This window comes from Chiloscyllium plagiosum, unplaced genomic scaffold (genome assembly GCF_037043375.1).
Source record: "Chiloscyllium plagiosum isolate Xiang-an unplaced genomic scaffold, Cpla_swu_hap1 HiC_scaffold_27, whole genome shotgun sequence".
Lineage (NCBI taxonomy): Eukaryota > Metazoa > Chordata > Chondrichthyes > Orectolobiformes > Hemiscylliidae > Chiloscyllium > Chiloscyllium plagiosum.
The window spans coordinates 63326318-63346359 of NW_028270165.1; the positions used below are offsets into that span (position 1 = coordinate 63326318).

The following is a 20042-nucleotide window of genomic DNA, read 5'->3' on the forward strand; positions in this document are numbered from 1 at the left end:
AATTGTAAATCTTTCAGGTACTGCGTTGTTTCATCAGCATTGTAAAGTTTACTGGCAGCACCAGGAGGTGTGGGCTGTGTTCACTAGAAATGATGTGGAGATGTTGGTATTAGACTGGGTTGATAAAGTTAAAAAATCACACAATACCAGGTTATTGTCCAACAGGTTTATTTGGAAGCACTAGTTTTCTGAGTGCTGCTCCTTCATCGGGTAGCTGTGGAGCAGCATCGTAAGACACAGAACGTATATCAAAAGATCAGTATCATGCAACTAATAGAATATATTGAACAAGCCTAGATTGCTGTCAAGTCTTTCATCTCTTCGAATGGGTGCAGGTTTTGGTTCATTAACGTGTAACTGCCAGAACATCTTTTAAGTCACATTCTTGAGATGACTTAAGGTTTTATAAAAAAGGTGACACCTCAGCTCAGACAATGCATTTCAAGGTGTGAGATTTGAGTCTGTCAGTATTCCAATCTTGAATCAGACTGGTTCTGTTTCCAAAGGAGCAATTCATAAAATATTACATGGATTGACTGCCTGGAAATTGTATGCTTTTTGAGCAAAATTGAATGTATCTGCAAATATAATTCTGCCAGTACAAATTCACCCCAAAGAATTGTGTGTGCAAGCATGTGAGAGTGTGTACATGCTTGGTAAAGTGTGAGTGTGATGGAGTATAAGCCTGTGAGAGTATTTGGGGGTATACATGTGTGTGTGTGTCTGAGGGGGAGCATGTGTGTGAGAGGTATTAATACAAGCAAGGGGTTGCATTTTGCTAAAACAAGGAAGGGCAGGACTTGTACAGATAATGGTAGGGCCCTGGGTCATGTTATCGAACAGACAGACATGGGGGTGGGTGTTCAGGTACATAGTTCTTTGGAAGTTGCATCACAGGTAGACAGGGCAGTTAAGAAGGCATTTAGCAGCATAGCATTCATTGTTCACACCATTGAGTATAGGAGTTGGGACATCATGTTGAGGTTGTACAGGATGTTGGTGAGGCCACTTTCAGAGTACTGTGTACAGTTCTGGTGGCCCTGTAATCAGAAGAAACTTATAAGAGAGGGTTTGGTAAAGATTTACCAGGAAGTTGCCAGGACTGGAGGGTTTGAGTTATAAGGAGAGGCTGGGACTTTATTCACTGGAGTGCAGGAGGTTGGGGGGTGACATCATTGAGATTGATAAAATCATGAGGAGTGGAGGTAAGGTGAATAGCAAAGGGCTCTTGCTTAGCATCAGGGAGCTCAAATCTTGGGGGCATATTACTTAAGGTGAGGAGAGAGATTTAAAGGTAACCTGAGGGGCAACATTTTGAAAGAGGGTGATTTGTATGTGGAATGAACTTGCTGAGGATGTGGTAGATGCAGGTACATTTACAACATTTAAACGACTTTTGGATGAGTAGATGAATAAAAAGGTTAGAGGAATATGGGCCAAATGCAGGCAAGTGGGACTGGTTTAGTTTGGAATCCTGGTCGGCATGGACGAATTGGACCGAAGGGTCTGTTTCTGTGCTGTACACCTTTATTGAAACCAGTAGAATTCTGAAAGGGGCTTGACAGGATAGATGTAGATAAAATGTTCCTTTGTGGGGAGGGTCATAGAATTCCGACAATGTGGAAGCAGGCCATTCAGCCCATCTATTTCACTCTGGCCCTCTGAACAGTATCCCACCCATACTCAACCCCTTACTCCATATTTCCATGGCCAAGCCACCCTAACTTGTATATCCCTGGTCACTATGGGTAACTTAGCACAGCCAATCCTCCCTAACCTCTACACCCTAATCTATAAATTATCTTCTCAAGAATGTAATTTAAATGCAGAGCTTTTCTAAGAAAAATGTCAGTCTGACTCAACATTGGGACACAGACAGAATTCACACTTATTGTCTCTTAAAGGGATATTTCTGCTTATAAATAGGGCAACGTCTCTTCGAAATGTAGATTCATTTAGATATAACTGCGTCACTTTACATATTAAGATATCCCTTTGAATGTGCCCACACCCCTTTGAAATGTAATCTCGTCCATCTACATCTCTTCATTTTAACGGGGTATTTCCGCAAATATTCATGTCCCTTTAAAATGCAGATTGCCCCCTTTCGATATGACGCCGTTCCGTTAGATGTCGGAATATCTGTTTAAATTGAGCCGTGAGCTTTCCCAATGTAGACAGGGCTCCTGGAAACGTGGCAGTGTCCCCCCTGCAGCTGCAGAGCGAGACAGGAGAGTTTGTTTTTGTGAATGAGCAGTTGTAGCGCGAGGTGGCTGTTGCTTGGTGACGGTGAGGCTCCCCCGGCCCCGCCCATCCCCCCGTGCAGACGTCACGCGGGGGCGAAGGCGGTTGGGAGGAGAAGTCGCTCGAGCGGGGAAGCGGCGGGAGGGCGGCCGTTAGGAAAATGGCGCCGCGCGGCCCGGGGCTGACACCCGTCACTGGGCACCGCCGCCTTCCTGGCGCAGCTGCTGTGACACGGCCACACCGGCCGGCTGTACAGCAGGCAGGAGCCGGTGAGCATTCTGGAGGCGGATGGGGTTAAGGGCCTGCTTGGGAACTCGTCGGCCGCCTGGGTGGTGGAGTTCTACTGGTCGTGGGGCGGCCCCTGTGTCAACTATGGGGCCACCTGGAAGGTACTGGGCCCGGGAGGTGAAAGGTGAGGCAGGTTGGGGGGGACGGAGGGGAAGGAATGTGGGTTGAAACTTTATTGCTGGAACAGCACAGCAGGTCAGGCAGCATCCAGGGAACAGGAGATTCGACGTTTCGGGCACAGGCCCTTCTTCAGGAATGAGCAGAGAGTGTTTGTAGAGAGAATTTGTAGAGAGTTTGTATGCTCCGAAGGAATGTGGGGCCTGTCCTGTCATAGTGACATTTTACACTCACTTTCCATCTGCTTTTACTGGCGCTTGTGCTGTTTCCCCCTCACTGTGTGTTTAATCCTTGTGCTGTTTCCCCCTCACTGTTTGTTTAATCCTTGTGCTGTTTCCCCCTCACTGTTTGTTTAATCCTTGTGCTGTTTACCCCTCACTGTGTGTTTAATCCTTGTGCTGTTTACCCTTTGCTGTTACTTGTGCAATTGCTGAGGTTAGTGTGTAAATACTAGTGAAGGAGATTATGCACCAGCATGTATATGTTCCTCAGGCATTGAAGGGGCAGGATCTGTTGAGAATGGTTGGTCAAGTGTGTGGTGTACTAAACCTTGTTAATATGGGTATAGTTATGATTTGGAGATGCCAGTGTTGGACAGGGATGTACAAAGTTAAAACTCACACAACACCAGGTTATCGTCCAACAGGTTTAATCAGCTGATGAAGTAGCATCGCTCCGAAAGCTAGTGTGCTTCCAATTAAACCTGTTGGACTATAACCTGGTGTTGTGTGATTTTTAACTGGGTATAGTTTGGAAAATATACTTTTTATTATTTAGTCATAGAGATGTACAGCACGGAAACAGACCCATTTGGTCTAACCTGTCCATGCTAGCCAAATATCCTAAATTAATCTAGTCACATTTGTCAGCACTTGGCTCATATCCCTCTAAACCCTTCCTATTCATAGACCCATCCAGATGCCTTTTAAATGCTGTAATTATACCGGCTTCCACTACTTCCTCTGGCAGTTCATTCCATACATGCACCACCCTCTGCACGGAAACGTTGCCCCTTAGGTACCTTTTATATCTTTCTGCTCTCACCCTAAACCTATGCCCTCTAGTTGTGAACTTCACCCCAACACTGAGGAAAAGACATAAAAACATTGAGCAGCCAGACAAATGCAAAAGCAATAAAATATCGAGACACATGGTGTAAAACAAATTATGGCTCTAACCCTTTTTGTTCTCTGAGGCATATGGACACTTAAAATCTGTCAATAATATCAGCATTGCTACACAGCATATTGTGTACACTCCTCAGTGTCAACAAGCAGGGCACATGTTTGCCGGAGTCAGCAAAACATTGGGCATGTTCCTCGCTGTCGGCTGAAAAGGGGCGAGACCTACTTTTGATGGACAAATAAGGAGCACTGGAGGACCAGAAGGAGACTTGTCCTTATGCCAATTGGAGCTCCCCTATTGTCTGAATACGGAAGGTGGACCATGAGCTTCTTAAGGTCCTGCTCCTCCTCTCACACTGAATGAAGATTGAGCTTCACCTCAGACTGCAGCTTCCTTCCTCTGTCCAACATCTGTGAGTACAGCAAGTCCCTTTTCTCACCCCCTTTTCCATTTATGTTTCATTCTGGGGTTCAATTGTTGACTTGGAGCAACTGAAAGGAATGGGAATGAATTCAGCGAGGGGATAGACTCGGGAAAAGTTAGTCCATGCCTGTGTCTCAATTGGCAAAACAGACAGGCAGGAGTCTGGCAGAATGCAGCAAGCCAGGCAGTATCAGGAGGTGGAGAAGTCGACGTTTCGGGTGTAACCCTTGTTCAGAACTGGGGGTGAGTATAGGGAGAGCTGCAGAACAAGGGTATGCTGAGGGCAGGGTGATGAAGTGGGGATAGGTGTAGATAGGTAGAGGGTATGACCTGGTTGGTGAATGCGAGGAAGGAACCTAGTTGGTGGCAGGGAGGTGGAGGGGCAGGGGCTCAGAAGGGAGTTTGGGATGGGAAGGGAGGTTATTTGAAATTGGAGAACTCACTGTTGAGTCCTTAGGGCTGTGGACTGCTCAGGTGGAAGATGAGGTGTTGTTCCTCCAATTTGTACTTTGGTTTGTTGTGGCAATGGATGGGGCCAAAAATGGTCATGTCAGAAAGGGAGTGGGAAGGGGAATGAAAATGGGTGGTGACTGGGAGGTCCGATCGGCCTCTGCAGACCTGGCTGCGATGCTCGGCAAACCGTTCCCCAAGTTTATGCTCGTGCTCCCCGACGTAGAGAAGGCCACAATTGGCAAATACAGTACCCCAATGTAAAGTTACAGCCTTTGCTGTGAAAAAAAGTAGAAAGGTATATTGTTTAAATGGTGATATATTGGGATGTGGAGAAAGTGAGGACTGGAGATGCTGGAGATTAGAGTCAAAAAGTGTGGTGCTGGAAAAGCACAGTAGGTCAAGCAGCATTCGAGCAGTAGGACAGTCAAGGTTTTGGGCGCAAGCCCTTCATCAAGAATGATGCGTGGATGTTCAGAGAGGCATCAGTGTCCATCTGTGCCAGTTGTCAGACAGGTGCAGCAGACAATGAGCAAGGCAAGTGGTGTTTTAGCAAGAGGAATTGAGTTCAGAAGCGGGGATGTCTTCCTGCAGTTAGGGGGTCATTGAATATACGAGGAGAAAGTGAGGTCTGCCGATGCTGGAGATCGGAGCTGAAAATATGTTGCTGGAACAGCGCAGCAGGTCAGGCAGCATCCAGGGAACAGGAGAATCGACGTTTGATTCCTAAAGAAGAGTTTATGCCCGAAACGTCGATTCTCCTGTTCCCAGAATGCTGCCTGACCTGCTGCGCTGTTCCAGCAACACATTTTCAGGTCATTGAATATATTCAAGGCTGAGTTCATCTGATTTTTATGTGGATGTTTATGGGGAAGGCAAGAAAATGATCTTGAGACAAGTACAGAACCGAGTTACAGAACCATACAGCACAGAAACAGACCCTTCAGTCCATGCTGACTATGTTCACCAGCTAAACCAGTCCCACATGCCAGTGTTTTGGTCCATACCCTTCTGAACATTTCCTAATCATGTAATTATCCAAATGTCTTTTAAACCTTGTAACTGTACCTGCAAACACCACTTCCTCTGGACATTCAGTCCACACGTAAACCACACTCTGTATATAAAAAATATTGTGCCCTTCAAGTCTTTTTAAAATCTCTTTGTCCTCTCTCATTCAAAATTTGCTCCCTCATCTTGAAACCCCCAGCCTAGGGGAAGGACACCTGTCATTCACCTCATCTCTCCCCTCATGATTTTATAAACCTTGATAAGGTCACATCTCCACCTCCTATGCTCCAGTGAAAAAGTCCCAGCCCATCCACCTAGATGCAGGTAGATCCATATCCAGTCATGATCGGTTCAATGCTGGTCCCAATTCTCTCTCACGGTGTCCAGGACAGCAAGAGACCACAAGACATAGAAGCAGAAATTAGACCACCAGGTCTGCTCATTCCATTCAATCATCGCTGATCAGTTTCTCAATCCCATTCTTCCACTTTCAACAAAGTGAAAACGGACGGAGAGAGTGTGGGATGGAGATTTTCCGCTTCTAGGGAATAATAGAGGAAAGAGAGTTCACTATAAATTAGAATTTTTGGGAGTTTAATTTAGAGAAGTCTGAGGTTTGCATTTTGGTCAAGCAATCCAGGCAGGACTGATGCAGTTAGGGGAATGTTGCAGAATAAAGAGACCTTGGAGTGCAGGTTCATAGTTCCTTGAAAGTGGAGTCTCGGGTGGATAGAATAGTGAAGAAGGCATTTGGTTTGCTTTCCTTCATTGCTCAGAGCATTCAGTATAGGAGTTGGGAGGTCATGTAATACACCCTTCCCCCTCAAATGTGTGGTATCTAACTGCTTCATTGTTTCTAGTGAATACACCCCACACCTCCCGCTACTGCCATAACATGAAAGCACTAGCTTTTGGAGTTCTGCTCTTTTATCAGGTGGTTGTGGAGAATAAGATCATGATCACAGAATTTATAGCCAAAGGAGTCCAGTGTCATGGAGATGTGATACATTAAACAACTTAGATTAAATCTTCCATCTTTTAGAATGGGGTTCTGTTCTTTGGTATGTTAATCCCAGAACCTGTTTTCAGTAACTTTCTCAAGAACGTAATTTAAATGCAGAGCTTTTCTGTCCAAAATGTCAGGCTGACTCGACATTGGGACCCAGACAGAATTCACACCTACTGGTGGGTAGGCTGGGACTTTTTTCACTGGAGCACAGGAGGTTGAAAGGTGAAGGTGTCGGGTGCCTCATTAGCAAGTTTGCAGATGACATTCAGATTGATGGAATATCAGATAGTGAAGGGGACTGTCAGATGATACAGTAGAATATAGATTGGAGAGTTGGGAAGAGAAATGGAGTTTAATCCAGACAAATGCGAGGCGATGCATTTTGGAAGGTGCAATTCGAGAGCAAACTATACCTTAAATGGGAAGGTCCTGGGGGGAATTGATGTACAGAGAGATCTGGGTGTTCAGATCTATTGTTCTCTGAAGATGGCAATGCCTGTCAGTAGAGTGGTTAAGGCAGCACACAACATGCTTTCCATCATCGGAAGGTGTATTGAGTACAGGAGCTGGCAGGTCATGTTAAAGTTATATAAGATTTTGGTTCGGCCACATTTGGAATACTGCTGTACAATTCCAGTCGCCAGATTTCCCAAAGGATGTGGATGTTTTGGAGAGGGTGCAGAGGAGGTTCACCAGGATGTTGCCTGTTATGGAGAGCGCTAACTATGAGGAGAGGTTGAGTAGATTAGGAGTATTTTCATTGGAAATAAGGAGGTTGAGGAGGGGTCTTGATTGAGGCCTATAAAACCATGAGGCATGTAGACAGGGGTGGATAGGAAGAATTTTTTTTTCCCCCATAGGGGAAGACTTAATTACTAGTTCAAAATGAAAGGGGAAAAGTTTGAGGGAGATCTACATGGAAAGTTCTTTACGCAGAGGGTGGTGGGTGCCTCAAATGCAGTGGAGGCAGTAGGGGTGGGATCGATAACGTCATTTAAGATGTATCTAGACAGAGACATGAATCAGCAGGGAGCAAAGGGATACAGATCCTTAGAAAATAGACGGCAGGTTTAGATAGAGAATCTCGATCAGCATAGCCTTGGAGGGCTGAAGGGCCTGTTCCTGTGCTGTAAGGTTCTTTGTTCTCTTTATAGAGGTTTCCAAAACCATGAGGGGCATAGATAAGGTGAACGGCATGTCATTTCAAGATTAGGCTGCAAATTAAGGTGAGAGGAGAAAGATTTTAATAAGAGATGAGGAGCACCTTTTTTGTAAACAGAGTGGTTTGTGTGTGGAATAAATGTCCAGAGGAAATAGTGGATGCTGGTTGAGTAACAACGTTTAAAAGACATTTGGATAAGTACATGAATAGGAAAGGTTCAGGGGGATATGGGCCAAACACAGGTAGGTGGGACTAGTTTAGTTTGTGAATATAGTCAGCATGGACTAGTTGGGCTGAAGGGTCTGTTTCTGTTCTGTATGACCCTTTAACTGTTCTGTACTGGTCTTAAAATAATTTTACTTGCCTTCCCCCAGAAACATCCACTTCTTTCTTGTTCTAAAATCAGACGAACTCAGCCTTGAATATATTCAATGACCCCCTAACTGCAGAGACTTCTGAACTCATTTCCTCTTGCTGATTGCTTGCTGCACCCGTCTGACAACTGGCAGTGACAGGTGTGGAAGGATGCTGAGGCCACTTTTTACATCCACACATCATTCCTGAGGAAGGGCTCATGCCTGAAACGTTGATTCTCCTGCTTCTCGGATGCTGTCTGATCTGCTGTGCTTTTCCAGTGCCACACTTTTCAACTGTCATCTCCAGCATCTGCAGTCCTCACTTTCTCCGCATCCCAATATGTCACCATTTAAACAACGCACCTCCTTTCAGCAGTTATTTGTTCGTAACTGAGGCTATAATTTCACGCTGTGGGACTGCATTTGCCATGTGTTTGCCAATTGAGATACAGACCTGGACCAACGTTTCCCGACTCTGTCCCCTCCCTGGATTCACTCACTTTCTTCAGTTGCTGCAAGTCAACAATTGGCTTCTCATTGGTACATTTGAAGAAGGATTTGCACCGTTTTTGCAGACAGCGAAGAGCATGAATGGCTTTTGCTGAACCAGCATGGAAACAGACCCTTCGGTCCAACCCGTCCATGCCGACCAGATACCCCATCCCAATCTAGTCCCACCTGCCAGCATTTGGCCCATATCCCTCCAAACCCTTCCTATTCATGTACCCATCCAAATGCCTCTTAAATGTTACAATTGTACCAGCCTCCACCACTTCCTCTGGCAGCTCATTCCATACACGTACCACTTTCTGTGTGAAAAAGTTGCCCAGTAGGTCTCTTTTATATCTTTCCCCTCTCACCCTAAACCTATACCCTTGACTTCTGGATTCCCCCACCCTAGGGAAAAGACTTTGTCTATCTATCCTATCCATGCCCCTTTGTAAACCTCAGCTTCCGACGCTCCAGGCAAAATAGCCCCAACCTGTTTAGCCTCTCCCTATACCTCAAATCCTCCAACCCTGGCAACATCCTTGTGAATCTTTTCTGAACTCTTTCAAGTTTCACAAAATCTTTCCAATAGGAAGGAGACCAGAATTACACACAATATTGCAACAGTGGCCTAACCAATGTCCTGTACAGTCGCCACATGACCTCCCAACCTCTGTACTCAATACTCTGACCAATAAAGGAAAGCATACCAAACACCACCTTTACTATTCTATCTATCTGCGACGCCAGTTTCAAGGAGATATGAACCTGCACTCTGAGGTGTCTTCGTTCAGCAACACTCCCTTGGACCTTACCGTTAAGTGTATAAGTCCTGCTAAGATTTGCTTTCCCAAAATGCAGCACCTCACATTTATCTGAATTAAACTCCATCTGCCACTTCTCAGCCCATTGGCCAATCTGGTCAAGAGACTGTTGTGAGGTAACCCTCTTCACTGTCCACTGCACCTCCAATTTTGGTATCATCTGCAAACTTACTAACTGTACCTCTTATACTCGCATCCAAATCATTAATGTAAATGACAAAATGTAGAGGGCCCAACACCGATCCTTCTGGCACTCCACTGGTCACAGGCCTCCAGTCTGAAAAACAACCCTCCATCACCACCCTCTGTCTTCTACCTTTCAGCCAGCTGTATCCAAATGTCTAGTTCTCCCTGTATTCCATGAGATCTAATCTTGCTAATCAGTCTCCCATGGGGAACCTTGTCGAACGCCTTACTGAAGTCTATATGTATCACATCTACCGCTCTGCCCTCCTCAATCCTCTTTACTTCCTGAAAAAACTCCAAATTTGAGACATGAGTTCCCACACACAAAGCCATGTTGACTATCCCTAATCAGTCCTTGCCTTTCCAAACACATGTACCACCTGTCCCTCAGGACTCCCTCCAACAACGTGCCCGCCACCGATGTCAGGCTCACTGGTCTATAGTTCCCTGGCTTGTCCTTACCACCCTTCTTAAACAGTGGCACCACGTTAGCTAACCTCCAGTCTTCTGGCACCTCACCTGACATGCGCAGTGTGCTCTATGGAGATGCTGTTCCTGATGGATTTAAAGTGTCCAAATGCCACAATTTCTTCCCCTGTCACTCGACATAACCACGCATGCTGCTCGCTGTGTTTGATGTTCATCTTCCCTATAACCTTCATGATTTTATAAATCTCAAATGAGGTCACCCCTCAACCTCCTGTGCTCCAGTGAAGAGTGTCTCAGCCTCTCCTTACAACTCAAACCCTCCAGTCCTGGCAACATCCTGGTAAATCTTTACTGAACCCTTTCTAATGGAATTCTTCCTATTACAGGGCCACCAGAAGCGTTCTCAGTACTCTACAAGTGGCTTCAGCAACATCCTGTACAACTTCAACATTATGTCCCAGCTCCTTTATTCAATGGTGTGAACAATTAAGGTAAGTGTGCTGAATGCCTTCTGAAGCTTCCTTCCAACCAGTGATGCAACTTTCAAAGAAGTATCTATCTGAACCCCCCCGCCCCCCACCATATCCCTCTGTACAAGTCCTGCCCTTCCTTATTTTGGCAAAATGCAACCCCTCACCTTTTATCTATACACATGTTCTCTCTCAGACATACACACATACACGCCCCCCCCAACACACACACCCTTTCACAGGCTTCTCCTCCATCACACTCACTTTACCAAGCATGTGCACACATACTCTCTTACATACACTCTCATGCTGCACACATACATATAACAATGTGGTGCATTTGCAGAATTATATTTGCAGATATATTCAATTTTGCACAAAACGCACAATATGCAGGTAGTCAATCCATGTAATATTTTATAAATTCCTAGTTTGGAAATAGAACCAGTCCAATTTAAGATTGGGATACTCTCACACCTTTCATGCATTGTCTGGACTGAGATGTCACCTGTTTTTAAAAAGACCTTAAGTGATCTTGAGAATACGACTTAATAATAGTTCTGCGATGTACACTTTAATGAACTAAAATATGCAACCCATTCTAAAAGATGAAAGACTTAACAGCAATCTACATTTGTCAATATATCATATCAGTTGCATGACACTGATCTTTTGCTCTTAACTCTGTCTTATGATCCTGCTCCACAGTTACCCGATGAAGGAGCAGCACTCCGAAAGCTAGTGCTTCCAAATAAACCTGTTGGACTATAACCTGGTGTTGTGATTTTTAAACCGTGTCCGACCTAGTCCAACAGCAGCACCTCCACCTCGTTTCTAGTGAACACAGCCCATACTTCCCAGTGTTGCCAGTAAACTGCCGATGAAACGATGCACTCCTGAAAAATTTATAGTTTCTAACGAAACCAGCTACTCATTCACTGCTCCATCTAATACACAACATTGGAAACTTAGTGCAGAAGGCTGCAAGAAATGAGCAGCTTTAAAACAAAAACCGCTTGGAGCTTTCAATGAGAGCCTGAGCCCAGCCCAGCAGTACGTTCTGGTTACCTTTATTTTGTGTCGCAACATGGTTTAGGCTTCAGATTCCCCCCCCCCCCCCCCTCTCCTCCCCTCCCCCAGCAAAAAGGGCAGAGAAAGAGTAGCTGTTTTTTAGACAGCTCCACAACAGGGGGGAGGAGCAAAGGGCGGGGCAAGGCCAACAGCAGGCCCCCACACTACGCCTGCATTGCCTTGCACAGTTTACAAAAATCCCTTCCCCTTCAGAGACTCCCCACAGTGTGGGAGCAGGCCACTTGGCCCAAAGACTACACACCGATCCTCCGAAAGGTAACCCACTACCACAATTCCCCTATTGCTCAACATTTACCCCTGACTAATGCACCTAACCTGCACATCCCTGGGCACTATCTGAACCTGGACAAACTTAAAAATCTCACAACATCAGGCTAAGTCTGACAGTTTATTTGGAAACACGAGCTTCGGAGCACTGCTTCTTCATCAGGTGATTGTGGACAATAAGATCATATGGCACAGAATTTATAGGAAAACATTTCAGTGGCAGGGCACTGTACTGATATATTGAACAAACCTGGATTGTTAAGTCTTTCATATTTTAGAATAGGTTGCAGCAATCACTAATATGTCAATCCCAGAACTTCCAGTAAGGCACCTTCAAGATAGCTTAAGGTTTTCAGAACAAAAGATGACATCTCTGTTCAGACAATGCATTAAAGGTGTGTGGTCAGAGTCTGTCTGTTTTCAAGTCTTAAGGCAGACTGGTTATCGAGTCATGGAGATGTACAGCACGGAAACAGACCCTTCAGTCCAACTCGTATATGCCGACCAGGTATCCCAACACAATCTCGTCCCACCTGCCAGCACCCGGCCCATATCCCTCCAGTTGCCTTTTAAATGTTGCAATGTACCAGACTCCACCACTTCCTCTGGCAGCTCATTTCATACATGTACCATCCTCTGAGTGAAAACGTTGTCCCTTAGGTCTCTTTTATATCTTTCCCCTCTCACTGTAAACTTATGCCCTCTAGTTCTGGATTCCCCACCCCAGGGAAAAGACTTTGTCTATCTATCCTATCCATGCCTCTCATGATTTTATAAACCTCTATAAGGTCACCCCCCAGCCTCTGACGCTCCAGGGAAAACAGCCCCAGCCTATTCAGTCTCTCCCTATAGCACAAATCTTCCAGTCTTGGCAACATCCTTGTAAATCTTTTCTGAACCCTTAAGTTTCACAACATCTTTCTGCTAGGAAGGGAACCAGAATTGCATGCAATATTCCAACTGTACAGCTGTAACATGACCTCCCAACTCCTGTACTCAATACTCTGACCAATAAAGGAAAGCATACCAAGTGCCATCTGCACTATCCTATTGACTTGCGACTCCACTTTCATAGAGCTGTGAACCTGCACTTCAAGGTCTTTTTGTTCAGCAACACTCCCTCGGACCTTACCATTAAGTGTACAAGTCCTTCTAAGATTTGCTTTCCCAAAATGCAGCACCTCACATTTACCTAAATTAGATTCCACTTGCCGCTTCTCAGCCCATTGGCCCATCTGATCAAGATCCCATTGTAATCTGAGGTAACCTCCTTCGTTGTCCACTACACCTCCAATTTTGGTGTCATCAGCAAACTTACTTACTATACCACTTATGCTCACATCCAAAAAGTAGTGGGCCCACTATCTATTTTCAAAGTGGAATTTACAATATATTACATGTATTGACTGCCTGCAGATTGTGCAGTCTTTGAGCAAAGTAGAATGTATTTGCAAACATCATGCTACAAAGACAAACTCCCCCCATGGATGATCTATCTCATGTGTGCATGAGATAGAGAAAAAGTCTATGTCCGTGCTATATATCTCTGTCTATTTGATAGCAGATGCTTTATTCCTGTTGGTGTAAATGTTGTTGTAATTCATAGCTGGGTACTAATAGATGTAAGGGTGACAGAATTCCTCAAGTAGGGCACTGTAAGATTCCTGGGAGACCCCTATTCCTGGTTTACTTCCTCATGAACAAACATTAAGCACGTGCGCCTATTTATGATTTTTGTTTCATTTTTCTTGTTTGATTCCCTGCTATGACTGCACCTTTGTATCAGGATGGTTGACAGGCTGGGAGATTGTGGGTTGGGTTTTGATTGAATGAATATTTTATCGTTCCAGAAGTTATAAAAGGCGGGGTCAAAGCTTTAGCAGAAATCCAGCAGAGCTGAGAACAGACCGACATCTTCGTCTGTGGGAACAGGAGGATCAACACAGGACAGAGAAATCAGGGCCTGAAATCTGAGCTGACACCAGACCACCGTGTGATCAGTGCTTTGATTAGCAGCATCCTTCTACATCAGTCAATGCCAGTTGTCAGACAGGTGCAGCAAGGCAAGTGGTATATTAACAAGCTGAACTGAGATTAGAAGTGGGGATGTCTTCCTGCAGTTAGGGGGTCATTGAATATATTCAAGGCTGAGTTCATCTGATTTTTGAACAATAAAGTGTGGATTTCTTTGTACGCAGGAGGTGTTTTTTTTTATTTTGAATAATTTATGTGTTGAATGCAGGTACAGTATCCACGTTGAAGGTAAGAAAATGGTTTTAAGACCACGACAGAATAGTTACGTTAGACAGCACAGAAACAGACCCTTCAGTCCAACTATTCCATGCTGTCTGTTCTCCAACTAAACTAGTGCCACTTGCCAGTGTTTGGCCCATATCCGTCCGCACCGTGCCTCTTTATATACTTATCCAAATGTCTTTTAAACGTTGCATCTGAATGTGCATCCACCACTTCCTCTTTACATTCACTCCACACGTGAACCACTCTGTTTATAAACAAACTTTTCCTGATTCTGTCCACTCCGTGAGTTCATTCCCTTTCCTTTCGGTTGCTGCAAGTCGTAAATTGAAGCCCAGAATGAAAAACATGGAAAAGGAGTTGTGAAGAGAGTACCATACACTCAGATGGTTGACAGAATAAGGAGGTTGCAGTCTGGAGCAAACTCAATCTTCATTCAGAGAGAGCAGCAGCAGCTTCCGAAGCTCATGTTCCAACGTCTGCATTCAGACACTGATTGGCAGGAGGACCAGTCACCTTCCGGTCCTCCAGGGCTCCTGACTGGCCTCTTTCACTACCCTGTGTCCCAATGATGCAACTTTCAAAGAACTATGTACCTGATTTGGAGATGCTGCCGTTGGACTGAGGTGTGCGAAGTTAAATTTCACACAATACCAGGTGATACTCTAACAGGCTCATTTGTAAGCACTAGCATTTGGAGCACTGCTCTTTCATCAGGTGGTTGTGTCTTCTGATCCTGTTCCACAAACACCCAATGAAGAAGCTCGTGCTTCCAAATAAGCCAGTTGGACGATAACCTGGTGTTGAGTTTTAACTTTATCCACCCCAGTCCAACACCGGCACCGTGGGCGGCACGGTGGCACAGTGGTTAGCACTGCTGCCTCACAGCGCCAGAGACCCGGGTTCAATTCCTGCCTCAGGCGGTAAGGGGAATTACCCCTAACCTAGTGTTATGTAAGGGGTAAATGTAGGGATATGGGTGGGTTGCGCTTCGGCGGGCCGAAGGGCCTGTTTCCACACTGTAATGTAATGTAATCTAATCTAAAACCGGCACCTCCACATCATGTCTAGTGAACCAAGCACACACTTCTCAGTGCTGCCAGGAAACTACAATGCTGATGACATTGCACTCCTAAAAATTTTACAATTTCTAACAATACTGGCTACTCATTCACTGCTGCAACCAATACACAACATTGGAAACATAGTACAGGAGACTGTCAGAAATGAGCACAGCAGGTCAGGCAGCATCTGAGGAACATCAACGTTTCTGGCAATTTCCCTGGTCCTTGCACGCTGCCTGACCTGCAGTGCTTTGCCAGCACCACTCTAATCTTGACTCTGATCTTCAGCATCAGCAGTTCTCACTTTCACATGTAAAATGAGCAGTTTTAAAACAAAAACCTGTTGCAGTTTAAAGCTCTCAGTGAGAGTCTGAGCTCAGTGTGAAGTTCAGGTAATCTTTATTGTGACCCAACTTTGTTACAGCTTCAGAATCTCCCAGCAGAAAGGCGTAGAAAAAGTAGCAATTTTTAAAAAATAGCTCAAGGTCAATGTGCAACCCCTCACTTTCTTCATTATTGGTCACCACTGAGTCATCCCTTTGTAACTGGATCCTTGGTACAGCCTTAACCTGGAGGAAGTATTGCCTCACTCAGCAATTTCAACCTGTATTCCAATCAAGTTGGATGAGCAGCGTAGAGTCCACCAGACTGTTGTGGGCTGGAGTCACGTGTAGGGCAGACCAGGTAAAGGATGCAGCTGGGACGACTGCTCTAATAACTGCTCAAGTCTTCCCTAAAAAAGAAATGAGTGAATCAGATGGGGGTTTTCTTCCACCCCCACCCCACCGACAATGGTTTCACCGTTAGATTCTGAACTCCAGATTTCTGACCAAATTCGAATTCCACCATCTGTCGCGGTGGGAATCGAACTCGGGAGCCACTGGAACTGGGTTGATAGTCCAGTTAATAAAGGCACTTGGCCGTCATTCTTTCAATCCCCCTGCAATGCCACATGATCCCGCTGGTGGCTCCGCAGGTGGGAGAAGCAGTTGAAGGCTTCTCCCCTGCGTGGACTCAGCAGGGCAGAGGCCTGGATAAAGGCCCTCACACTGTGTAGGGGAACGGCCTCTTCCCCCGTGTGAACCCGCTGGTGGATCAGCAAGGAGGAAGCCTGGGTAAAGGCCTTCCCGTACTCGGGGCAGCTGAAGGGCCTCTTCCCCTGTGTGGACCCGTTGGTGCCTCAACAGGTTGGAGGATTCACGGAATGTCTTTCTGCACTCGGGGCAGCTGAAGGGCCTCTTCCCCCGTGTGGACCCACCGATGCCTCAGCAGGGCAGAGGCCTGGGTAAAGGCCTTCCCGCACTCAGGGCAGCTGATTCCCTGCTGTGACTACACTGTGCCTGGATTGTTGACTGGCTGGGAGATTGTGGATTGGGGCTTGATTGACTGAATGTTTGTTTGTCCTAGAAGGTGTAGAGGGGGTCTTCAGAACTTCAACAGACATCCAGCAGAGCTGAGAACAGACACAACATTTAAAAGGCATGTGGATGTCTAATTGTGCCAGCCTCCCTCACTTCCTCTGGCAGTTCATTCCATACATGCACCACCCTCTGAAGTGGTTGCCCCTGCAATCTCTTAAATCATTCCACTCTCACCTCAAACATATGCCTTCTAGTTTTGGACTGCCCTACCCTGGGGAAAAGACCTTAGGGTTTCCCCTCTATCCCTTACAAAGGTCTATAATTTTACCCCTCAGCCTCTGATGCTCCATGGAAAATGCCCCTGGCCTATTCTTTTCTGACCCCTTTCCAAGTTTCATAACATCTTTCCTACAGCAGGGAGACCAGAACTAAATGCAGTATTCCAAAAGTGGCTTAACCAACATCCTGGACAGCCACAACATGACCTCCCAAATCTACTCAATGCTCTGACCAACAAAGGCTATCCTGTCTACCTGAGAACGATGGAACTTGCACTCCAAGGACTCTTTGTTCTGCAACACTCCTCTTAACTGTGTCAGTCCTGCCTGGATTGCTTGACCAAAATGCAACAACTCACATTTCTCAAAATTAAATTCCATCTACCACTCTTTGGCCCCTCCGATCAATTCTAATTTATAGCGAACTCACTTTTCTCTCTCATTCCCTAGAAGCTGAAAATCTCCATCCCACACACACTCCCTCCATTCTCACTTTGCTGACTCTAATCCCTGCTGTACCTCATCCTGAAGGGTCTGGTTCATGCTGATTAACAGGCCCACACTCGGGGGGAGGGGGGGGGGGGTCTAATTGAAACATACATAATCTTCAAAGCCCGGACAGAGTGGACATTGCAAAGATGTTTCCATTGGTAGGACAGACTTGGGCCAGAGGGCACAGCCTGAGAGTAAAGGGAAGACCTTTTAGAACGGAGAAACTTCTTCAGCCAGAGAGCGGTGAATCTGTGGAATCTATTTCCACAGAAGGCTGTGCAGGCCAGGTCACTGAGGATATTTAAAACTGAGACAGATAGGTTCTTGAGTATCAGGGGGATCAAAGGTTACGGGGAGAAAGTGGGAGAATGGGGCAGGTGGGACTAGTTTAGTTTGTGAACACAGTCAGCATGGTCTAGTTGGATTGAAGGGTCTGTTTGTGCTCTCTGGCTCTGTAACTGTTCTAAACTGGTCTTGAAACCATTTTCATGCCTTCCTCTTGTTCAAAAATCCAATTAAGATCATGGCTAATCTATTCACCATCTGAGATCCTCCTCCCTGCATTGTCCCAACTACCCTTAATTCCCCTATCATTGCAAAAACCCATCCAATTGTGTCTTGAATATACTTAATGAAGCTGCCTCTACTGCTTCCTTGGGCAGAGAATTCCACAGATACACTACACTCCAGGAAAAGCAGTTCCTCCTCATCTCTGTCCTAAATTTACTCCTCCTAATCTTGAGCCCGGTTTCATTCACCAGCAGAAATGACTCAATAAGTAGAGTTTCATCCTCACAGGGCAATGAATTCCCACTTTGCACCAAAACCTCGGATTTACTCACTCACTCAGTTGCTGTCTCACAAATGCAAGATTTCATTGTACCTTCTACTCCCATTAAGGGCAAAACATCTTTGAAAACTCCTCAGAAACACTTCTGCTCTCACCGAAGATGATTGGAGTCATACAGCACAGAAACAGACCCTTTGTCCATCCACATTAAGGGCAAAGCATCTTTGAAAGCTGCTCTGAAACTCCAGCCTTCACAATCACACTTCTGCTCTCACTGAAGATGATTAGAGTTATATAGAACCGAATCAGACCCTTTGTCCATCCACACATCATTCCTGATGAAGTGCTGAGGACTCTCCTGGTCCTCAGATGCTGCCTGACCTACCACCATTTTCAACGCCACACTTTGACTCTAATCTCCAACATCTGCAGTTCTCACTTTCTCCACATCCCAAAGTATCACCATTTAAACAATACATCTCCTTTCTGCTTTTTTTCCATAGCAAAGACTATAACTTCACATTGAGATACTGCATTTGCCACGTGTTTGCAAATTGTGGTCTTCTCGACTTCGGGGAGACTGAGCATAAACTTGGGGAACGGATTGGCGAGCATCACAGCTGGGTCCGCAGAGGCTGACCAGACCTCCCAGTCACCATCGATTTTAATTCCCCTTCCCACTCCCTTTCTGACAAGAACATCTTAGCCTTCCTCTATTGCCATAACGAACCAAACTGCAAATTAGGGAACAACACCCCATCTTCCGCCCGGGCAGACTACAGCCTGCAGGACCCAACCTCGAGTTCTCCAATTTCAAATAACCTCCCTTTCCATCACCCGACTCCCTTCTCAGCCCCGTGCCCCTCACTACCACTCCTTCCTGCCACCAACCTGATTTCTTCCACCCAATGATTAATCAGACTGTATCCTCTCCCTGTCTTCACCTATCCCCACTTTAGCCCCCGAACCCGGCACCCATCCCCAGTCCTGAGGAAAGGTTACACCCGAAATATCAACTTCTACACCTCGTGATGCTGCCTGATTTGCTGTGTCCTTCCAGCCTCCTGTCTGTCTATTTTGCCAATTGAGACACAGACCTCGATCACTTTTCCATAGTCTGTCCCCTCCCTGGCTTCAATCCCTTTCCTTTCAGTTGCTGTAAGTCAACAATTGAACTCCGGAAAGAAATAGAAATGGCAAAGGGGGCGAGAAAAGAGAGTGCTGTACTCACAAATCTTAGACAGAGGAAAGAATTTGCAGTCTGGGTGAAGCTCAATGTTGATTCAGAAAGAGGAGCAGGAGTAGCAGCTTCAGAAACTCATGGTCCAACTTCCACATTCAGACAATGGGGTTGCTCTGATTGGCAGGAGGACCAGTTTTGTTTTGGTCCTCCATGGTTCCCTATTGGACCATCAAAGGAAGATCGCGCGCCATTTTTTGCGGAGAGTGATGAGCATGCCCAGTGTTTAGCTGACACCGGTGGGCATGTGCACTGCGTTACTGACACCGGGAAACATGCGCAGTATGCTCACTAAGGATGCTGGTGTTCCTATCAGATTTTGAGTCCAAATGCCAATAGGACAAAAAAGGGGTCGAGCTACAATTTATTTTTCCCTGTGATTCGACATTGTATTGTTTTTGCATTCTGTCTGGCTGCTCAACTTTTGTATGTCTTTTCCCCACGTTGTGCGAGTCCAGAACTGGAGGGCATGGGTTTAGGGTGAGAGGGGAAAGGTTTCGGAGGGGTAACCTTTTTGCACAGACGGTGGTGCGTGTCAGCCAGAGGAAGTGGTGGAGGCCAGTACAATGATAATATTTAAAATGCATCTGCATGGGGATATGAATAGGACAGATTCAGA

The 20042-nt window shown here is 45.8% G+C and overlaps 2 protein-coding genes across 5 annotated transcripts in view; one reads left to right on the forward strand and one right to left on the reverse strand.

Moving 5' to 3' along the window:
* The window catches only part of LOC148144444 (uncharacterized), a 245430-nt gene extending 231303 nt beyond the window's left edge, over window positions 1–14127 (forward strand). The window contains exons 1-3 of one of the 4 annotated variants that reach the window (XR_015751468.1): window positions 2369–2513; window positions 10500–10604; window positions 13793–14127. The gene's annotated coding sequence lies outside the window, so the exon portion shown is untranslated. Of the gene's footprint in view, window positions 1–2368; window positions 2514–2554; window positions 2657–3739; window positions 4187–10499; window positions 10605–13792 lie in introns of those variants that run through there. The other 3 variants (XR_015751470.1, XR_015751472.1, XR_015751469.1) reach the window with 3 other exon arrangements.
* Window positions 1–20042, reverse strand: part of LOC148144445 (uncharacterized) — a 248217-nt gene that overhangs the window by 172009 nt on the left and 56166 nt on the right. The gene's annotated exons all lie outside the window — the stretch shown is intronic.